The sequence below is a fragment of the Pongo pygmaeus genome, chromosome Y, assembly GCF_028885625.2.
Source record: "Pongo pygmaeus isolate AG05252 chromosome Y, NHGRI_mPonPyg2-v2.0_pri, whole genome shotgun sequence".
Taxonomy (NCBI): Eukaryota; Metazoa; Chordata; class Mammalia; order Primates; family Hominidae; genus Pongo; species Pongo pygmaeus.
The window spans coordinates 40,281,475-40,290,604 of record NC_072397.2 but is presented as its reverse complement, the minus strand read 5'-3'; positions in this window follow the sequence as shown (position 1 = coordinate 40,290,604).

Here is a 9,130-nt window from a genome sequence, read left to right as displayed (position 1 = left end):
GCTGATTCACATACACACAATGAAATCAGAAGAAACCTGATATGTACTTGCTAATGAATGGCTCATGTTATAAAGGAAATCAAGAAACAGTTGATACTTTTCACTTTAGAATCAGAAGGCTATAACTGTGATAGCAAAAGCAGAGAGAAGAATCTTTGTATGATGAGGTAGGTTTAAAATACTACTTGAGGTGGGCGAATACAGCCTTGTACAGTTTATTTCTACCACCTAAGGCTGCTTTCATGCTTCAACGGCAGGGTTAAGCGCCTGCAACAGAGACCAGCTGTTCCACCAAGCCAACAATATTCACTATATGATCCTCTAAAGAAAATGTTTGAGGCTGTTTTAGGAGAAAGTTGAGAAACAAATTGAGGTAGAAAAAGTGGATAACAAAGACAAGCAGAAATGATACAACAGCTTTGCAAAACTAGATGAACTGGCTATAATTCTCCAGAGAAGGTAATGGAAGAAAGTATGGGGAGTTGAAATTTGAATAAAGTAGACAATGATATCATGAATTCTTGCTGCACTAGATTTGAAAAATGAGGTGGTCAAGAGAAGGGCTTGTTATTTTCTTCAACATTTAAGCAGCAGCAGCAGCAGCAAGAAAAAAAAGCAAAAAGAAATATGTGTGTGTGTGTGTGTGTGTGTGTGTGTGTTTGACTGTGTGTTTACATATAAGGGAGATAACATGCATCTCTACACTCACATAAAAGTGTAGTGTAGGCTTTCCCCATAAAAAGGGAAAGCCACAAATGGGTGAGAAGCATGATGCTAAGTCAGCATGAAGACAGACAAAAGGGAACCCAAAGACCAATTGAGGGGGCTGTTACCAACTACCCAGATGGGTAGAAGATAAAACAGCACTTTCTTTATATACATCCCATGCTTGAGTTGAGCTGCCAATTTGATTTTGATTTTGTAAACAGCTGAAGAAGCAAGAAAGGCTGTAATTTTTCATTTATTTCTGCCAAGGAAAAACTGACAAGTTAAGTGAGAGAACTGAAAACCCTAAGAGAAAATGACCCTGTTGTCTTGGGAAGGGAATAGCTGCAATCTCATACTAAATACTTGAGGGTATTGGGAAAAAGTAAGACATACACCAGGATTCTGCACTATCCAATCTGCGAGGTTTTCCACAAGGATGCAAATATTCTACACTTGTGCTGACCAATATGGGAGCCAGTGAGTATTATAAATGTGGCTAGTGTGACTGTAAAACTATTTTTAGTTTAATTTTAATTAAACAATAATAGCCACACATGGCTAGTCACAACTGTACTGGACATCACAGGTCTAGATCAATGATTCCAAGCTAGTGGTGTGATCTTTGCTCACTACAACCTCTACCCACTGGGTTCAGGAGAATCTCCTGCCTCATCCTCCTGAGTAGCTGGAATTACAGGCATGCACTAAGAGGACAGGCTAAGTTTTATATTTTTAGTAGAGACAGATTTCAAACTCCTGGCCTCAAGTAATCTGCAGAACTTGGCCTCCCAAAGTGCTGAGATTACAGGCCTGAGCCACCATGCCAAGCCCAATACCAAACGTTTTATAAAGTTCTGTGACTTCCTCCACCTTCTCTTCACCTACAAAAGAAGTATTACTTAGAATTCCCATATATAATACAAATAAAGCAACTGCCATGACCCAAGTACCTGTACTGGCATTAGTCCATATTCATGGTCTGCTTGATTTTCCCACTGCGTTACATAAGAGCATTTGAAGCCTCTCCAAGGAAGGGTTGGCCCAGAGATGTTGAGGAGAAAGCTACAGAGAATTTGAGAATAGGTTAATCTGAAAAATTGTGGACAAGAGAGGGGTCTAGGATAATTTGCAAATGCCTGCCTAAGGGGAACAAGCAGAATAGTGGTCCTTCTTCTAAGATGTTCACATCCAAATCTATGGAACTTGTGAGTATGTAATTGCTCTCGGCAAAGAGGAATTAAGGTTGGTCAACAGCTGACCTTAAGATAGGAAGATTGCCCTGCACTGGATCATCCAGGTGGACGCAATGCTGTTACAAGGGCATTAAAAAAGAAGATGAAAGCAAAAAAAGGAATGTGACAGCAGAATGGCCAATGCAATGTGAAGTTAAAGGCTTTGAAAACGGACAAAGGGGGCACAACAAAGGAATGCAGGAGACCCCTAGAAGCTGGAAAATACAAAGAAACAGATTCTCCCTGAGAACCCCCAAGAGGAACGCAGTCCTTTGCACACTTTGAATTTAGCCCACAAAAGACCAGTGTTGGACTCTTATGCTACAAAAGTGTAAGATGATACACTTGTCTTGTACTAAGCTACAAAATTTATAATAATTTATTACAGAGGCAGTAAAAATCTAACATAGGACAAAGTAAAAAAAAAAACACACACAGATATGAGAGAGAAGGAAAGAAACTTAAGTAAGGGTCAGCAAATGAGTAGAACGCACATTCTATGAAGAGGCTGGGGACAAAGGAAATTAATCTGCTGGGGGAATGGGTTTCAAGGCACTGTGGAAAAGATGTGGCACAGAGGCAATAATGCATCAAGGTGAAAACATCTGGAGCAATTTTGGGATGAGAGTGTGATAAAGAACATGGGATGGGTCTTCTCCACTTCTCTACTTTCCAACCTCTAACACAGAAACTGATACACAGTAGGTGCTCAGTGCTTGCAGGATAGAACTGGAGTGTGGAGGAAGGGGCTTCAGGTTCAACAGGGTTGTCAGAGTATCCTGAAATTAAAGAATGACAGACATGGGGGGATTTCAGTGTTAAGTAGCCTCAACAGTGCAAAGAAGCTTCTGAAAGTTTCAGCGCTGAGGCCTCAGTGGTTTCAAAGGCTCCATGATGAAGTCTGTGTTCAGGTGGTCAACAACATCTTTGTGAAAAGCTACTGCAGATTTTTTAAGGTACTCATGAAGAACCCTTCCACAACAAGAAACTGGGCTTAGTGGGTGATAAGAGGGGGCCAGGACTCTCACTTACGGTGGAAAAAGCAGCTCTCCGGGTTGGCTAGGGCAACATCATATTTTGAGAGGGAAAATACTCAAAAAATCCACTTGTTGATATAAAGAGCTCTCTGACTAACTTAAATTTGAAGAGTCCACATACAAAATTTCAAAAGTAGGAAACAAGCTAATAATGAACATAAGCATGGGACCACAAATCAGTGGGCCTAGCAACGGAAAGACAAAGACCTACAGTGAGCTAAAGCATGTTCATATATATATGAAAAATAGGAGGCTTTTTAGACTATGATAGGGGAAAGCAAGAGCAAAGGGCCAACTGTTTGAAGCACCTCATACCCACTGAAATAATGGAGGCTGCTGATCTGCTTAACTTCCTCTTTCTCTGCTAGAAAATAAAATAAAAGTAAAAAATCAGTAAATCTTTTTCTGGTTCTGTATTGCATTCATAGTCAAGGTACCACAAAAAAATGAAGTTACAGCACTTTGAATTTTACTAGTAGACATAAATATTTAACTATATGTGGAGAAATGAGTGATATGTTCTTTAAAACAGGCTTGGGAGTCTTTAACATGTTTTTATTATTATTTTACTTTAAGTGCTGGGATACATGAACCTCCAGTTTTGTTACATAGTAATACATGTAATACATAGGTGGTTTGCTGCACCTATGAACACATCATCTTTATTTTAAGCCTCATATGCATTAGGTATTTACCCTAATGCTCTCCTTCCCCTTGCCCTCCACTGCCCAACAGGCCTCAGAGTGTGATATTCCCCTCCCTGTTTCCATATATTGTTATTATTCAACTCCCACTTATGAGTGAAAACAGAGTGTTTGGCTTACTGTTTCTGTGGTAGTTTGCTGAGGATTATGGTTTCCAGCTTCATCTATGTTCCTGCCAAGGACATGAACTAATCCTTTTTTATTGGTGCCTAGTATTCCATGGCATATGTGTGCCACATTTTCTTTATCTAGTCTATCATTGATGGATATTTGTGTTGGTTTCAAGTCTTTGCTATTTTAAATACTGCTGCAGAAAGTATCATCATGGTCCATAGGCAATGTACAGAAAGGGAGAAAAAATTGGCAATCTATCCATCTGACAAAGGTCTAATATCGAGAATCTACAAGGAACTTAAATTTACAAGAAAAAAGCAAACAACCTCATCACAAAGTGGGTGAAGGATGAACAGACATTCCTCAAAATAAGACATTTATGCTACCAACAAACCCAAAAAACCTCTCTTCATCACTGGCCATTAGAGAAATGCACATCAAAACCACAATGAAATACCATCTTACCTCAGTTAGAATGGCAGCCGTTAAAAAGTCAGAAAACAACAGAGGCTGGCAAGGATATGTAGAAATAGGAAGGCTTTGACACTGTTGATGGGAGTGTAAATTTTCTCAATCATTGCGGAAGAGAGTGTGGTGTTTGCTGAAAGATGTAGAACCAGAAATACCATTTGACCCAGCAATGCCATTACTGAGTATACACCCAAAAGATAATAATTGAGTTTTCAAACAGCGAACATGGAAGAAGCAAGGTCAGCCAGGCTGTGAACCTTGAGATATAGGTATATTTGAACATTTCAATAGACATTTCAATAAATCCAATGTGTGAGTTCCTGGTGAATTATATATTTTGGATGAACGAATGGGATTGCCTAACTTCGGGTCAGTGATGTTTTAGAAATTGCAAGAAAACTGCCAAATTATCTGCTACGTTGAAAGCGTTTCCTATTTTCAGAAAGAGGAAAAAAGGCACGTCTCCTTGGCTACAACAGGGTAGATTCAGAGTGACCCAAAACACCAACAGAAACATGTGTTAAATACCTCTTTTCAGTCAGATGCCATGCCAGGCACTTTTATTATACATTAACTCATTTAATGTGAATCCTAAGATAAAAACCAATTATTATTCTTTCACATACTCCTGATTTTACTGAGAACAAGAACAAGTCATGCCAAACTTACCTCTTTTTTTTTTCTTTTTTTTTGGAAGGGAGATATGGTAGGTAAACAGAATGTCATTTTATGAAATACTTTGGTATCCTCCTACAAACAAACTGGAGACCTGGAGCCTAAGTGGAAATACAAAATCGTGCTATCATGGTGCCTTTCACTACAGCAGATACACCATTGGTGTCATTCACTGTGGTATCTCTAGAGCTACAAGGTGACAGAAACCAAAAAAGTACTCACTATTTGGTGAATGTGGAATTGCTCATAACTGACTTGAGTTGTCAATACTCAGAGAACATTGCATGCTGCATGTCACTGTATGGTGCAAATTCACTAGGAAGGCTTTGAGGTTAACCTTAATGTTGTCTAGATCCACATTTAAATTAATAACTTGAATCAAGACAATTTATTATATTCAAAGATAATACTAAGGGCAGCTAATTTATTAGAAGGCAGAAGTTAGGATTCAAAGTCATCTCCATGGCAATAAGAGCTAGGTGAAATTAACAAGATTGAAGTTAAGATAATAAGAAATGAAACCCTGTACTTGGGCTTAAATATCAAACATTCAACAACAGGACAAAAGAAATCTAGATTAGGAACAGTTCATCTATATCAACACACAAGTGTTAACTTACTGCAATCTCAGTAGAGGTAAAAGTCTGGTAGGTTTGTCAAATAAGCTAATGCAATTCTGGGTGGTATTAAGAACAAGATCAAAGAGAATGGTGATGTTCTCTTTGGGGAAATGACTCAGTTCTGGGAATCATATCATCTTTGGGGAAAGGATTCATTTCTGGAAATCTATTGTAAAAGCATCAATAACTCTGTCCTGTGTGCATTACAGGGGAGGGGAGGGCAGGACTGAGGCTAGAGAATGCTCTGGAAAAAAGACAAGAGCAACTGAAGGAACTGAGGATGTTTAAATGTTTTTGGGGTTTATTTTTGTGGTGGAAAGGCAGCGGGGTATGGCACAGTAATATCTTTAAATACAATAAGCTTTCTAATGGAAAAAAAAAGATTTAGATCAAATGGCAAATAAATTTCATGATTGAACTCTAATCAACTGGTAGTGACTGCCAGGAACTGGTGCTGAGAAAGATTCTGAGAATGTGTGGTCAGTAGGAAAAAATGCTGTGATCAAGTATCCATGTCTGCTATGAATTTGGGGAGGTGCAGTGCCTAAATGAGGGCCAAGTATTTGCTGACTCTGAACTACACAGACTTATTCCAAACTGTTCCATAGGTTAAGCCAAGGGTTACTCACGTGAAGTCACTGAAAACTATAATCTAAGGGGTGGCTAGAACAGCACCACTGCCAGAGTGTGAGGATGCTAAATGAACCTGGAAGTCACTGCTCTTATTTTAAGTTGCAGGCAAATAGACAATAAAACTCATGGACTCTAGCTCCAAAGACATCCCCTTTTGTAGCAAGCCTCTTTGTACCCTCTAGAGAAGGTCTTCTAGAAAAACTGCCCAGTGCTTCTGACAGCAGTGATTTCAGTCATTCCATAGACCTGGTTTCATGCGTCTAAACTAGTGTAGCATGGGACATGTCTATTGAAATGTGGAGGGGCAGTTCGACCTCTATAGGTAGGTCTTTAATGTGACATTTTCCTATTAATATTATAAGCAATTCTCCCACCTTTAGGAGTAGTTGTGCTAGTTTTTAGATAACATTTTATCTATCTATCTATCTATCTATCTATCTATCTATCTGTCTATCTATCTATTCAAATGTGAGACAAAAGGCATGGGTGGGGGTGGGAGTAAGGTGGTTTTCAGACACAGATTTCTTTTTTCTTTTTAAACAGTGGACTGTTGATTCTATCTAACAACATTTACAACCTATCAGCCTATTTTTAGAACATTGTTTTCATCATTCCATTATTCCACTCAAAAATATGGCTGTGTCTCAGCTACAGGATTATGTATTGGTATTCAAAACGGACTCCCAAATTGAAAACACATTTTTTCTTCAGCCGTATTTTCCATCTTTGCTAGAGTTCAGTTGTTTGCTTATATTTTCCCCCAAGTTTATGTTAGCTTTACTCGTTTCAGGTTACTATTATTTCTCTGGTCATTACTGGAATGTTCTCCCTGATTCTGCCTGCAACCCCTCCCTATCTTTAAAATCCAACTAAGTCTATCCTCCTCCTTGACTATTTCCAGCAAAAAACCTATAGTTTCTCTATTCCCTAAGAAGTCCTGTCACTCTTACTTACTGCGTCTTAAAGACTTTAAGTTTTTCACAGCCACAGATCAAAACTTGTTGTACACTTCTTCAATGCTGTGTACAAAGCTGACACTAATCGAATTTGTCCTCACAGGACTTAGACACTTTATCAGGCTTAATTCCCAGCCACAACTCTGGACTCAGGGCAGATGCCTCGCTGCCCCCAAGAAGGTCCTGAATTTTTCTTTGTTTTTTATTCCTTAGCTCATTTTTCCCCTTCTGGCAACGGTTCTGCCTCTAAGAGAGAATGTACATTATCATACTGGCTTTAAAATTTTTAAGGAGCATAGTGAGTAACATTGTTATGATTGAGAAATTTTTATATTCATCATTTCACCTCCTCATCTGGGCACAAATGGAATGGAAAAGGAAGCAATTTGGTGTCTCTGATATGAGGTGCCCAAAAAACATACTTTATTCCTCTGCCTTTGTGTCCAAAGAGGTTTCTGTATTCTGCCGTGCAGGGGCAAAATATACATCAGAGCAGAAAAGCAGTTTGTTCTTCCTCTTTATTTCTAAATATAGAGGTGCTTAAACAACACCGCTATTTTTAGATTACTATTCGATAAAAGAAAGCAATCTCATTTTAGAGTAACTTTCATTTCTTGTTCTAGCAAAGAGAAAGTTGCCTTTCTGACTGCAGAAATGATCAAGTGTCTCTTTGGGTATTTTAATTTCATGAGAGGGATTGAGAAGAGATGGGGGGTGGAGAGAGAGGAAAAACTGTGTTGCTTCTCTCTTATTCATGAAATTAACTCGGTCACTGCTGATGAGTTTAAAACAAGGCAGAGCAAGAGGGTTCAGAGTCCTCTGGTAAACCTATGAATTTTTCTTCTTATTAGCATTTCTAGCTTTAAAAACATAGGTTATGAGTCAGAACTGTAAGAGAAAGGTCAGCATAATTGTTTCTGAGAATGATGTCTAATGAAACATTTGAGATGTAGGGATCTGTGCCAAGATGCAGAGAGAACAGACGATTTACTAAAATATGGGCCTTGATTGGAAAAATATAGAAGTGAACAAAACAAGTATGTGTAGGTTTTCAAGAAGCAGGTGCAAGATATTGTGTAAGTAAGCTGCTGGAGTGGTTTGGTTACTTGTCCCTTTAGAAATAAGGAGGATATGGCATTTCAGTTGGGTTTTGAATAGTATATCAGGCTTTATGACAGTGTGGGAGGGCTGCAGGCTGAGGACACAGTAAAGGCAAATACCAAGCAAGGAAGACATATCCATGGCCAGGCCCCAGTGAGTGAGTTGACATAGATGAAATATTTGTAGGTCAAAGCTGGTGGTGTTATAGGAAATCAATATGGAAAGATAAAGGTAGATTTTTGGAGCCCAGACTACCATGGTGTTGAACTCTACCAGAGCAGAGACACTGCACAGAAGATACACACATTCCCCTCAGGAAATGCCTGGTGCAAATGACCACAAGTTACTAGAAGGCAGAGACTGACTTCAGGGAGAGTCTTGACTGGGCTGTTTAAGTATTCCAGGGAGATGGTGAGAAAGGCCCCTGTTGCAGCTGAACAACAGGGAATGTGAACATGCCAGCACTGGTTGCTGGGTGGATGGAGGATAGAAAGAGCATGAAAAAAAAAAAAAAAAAAAAACTGGGATGATCCTACCCAGGACGAAGCTGGTGCTGTGAGGATTTCACATGTATATGGCAGGAAACTGTCAGAACTGTGGATGTGAGGGCAGGTAGAGAGACCAGCAGTGGAAGAAAAGATATGGAAAGGATCCACATCTGAGTAATCGTGAAAACCTCAGGAAGGGCTGCCGTCCATTTGGTGGAAGTGGGGAATGAACAGTGAGTTGGCTAGAATGGCTGGGGGAGTGCAGGGGTGTGATATCTGTTCTGTTTCTTCAGGGGAGAACAGAATTGAACACCTTTATGAGAGTAAGAGTTATAAAACTGCTCTGTACAGAAATAGGGATCAGTGGCTCAGTCAGGGTCCTAAAGTTAGG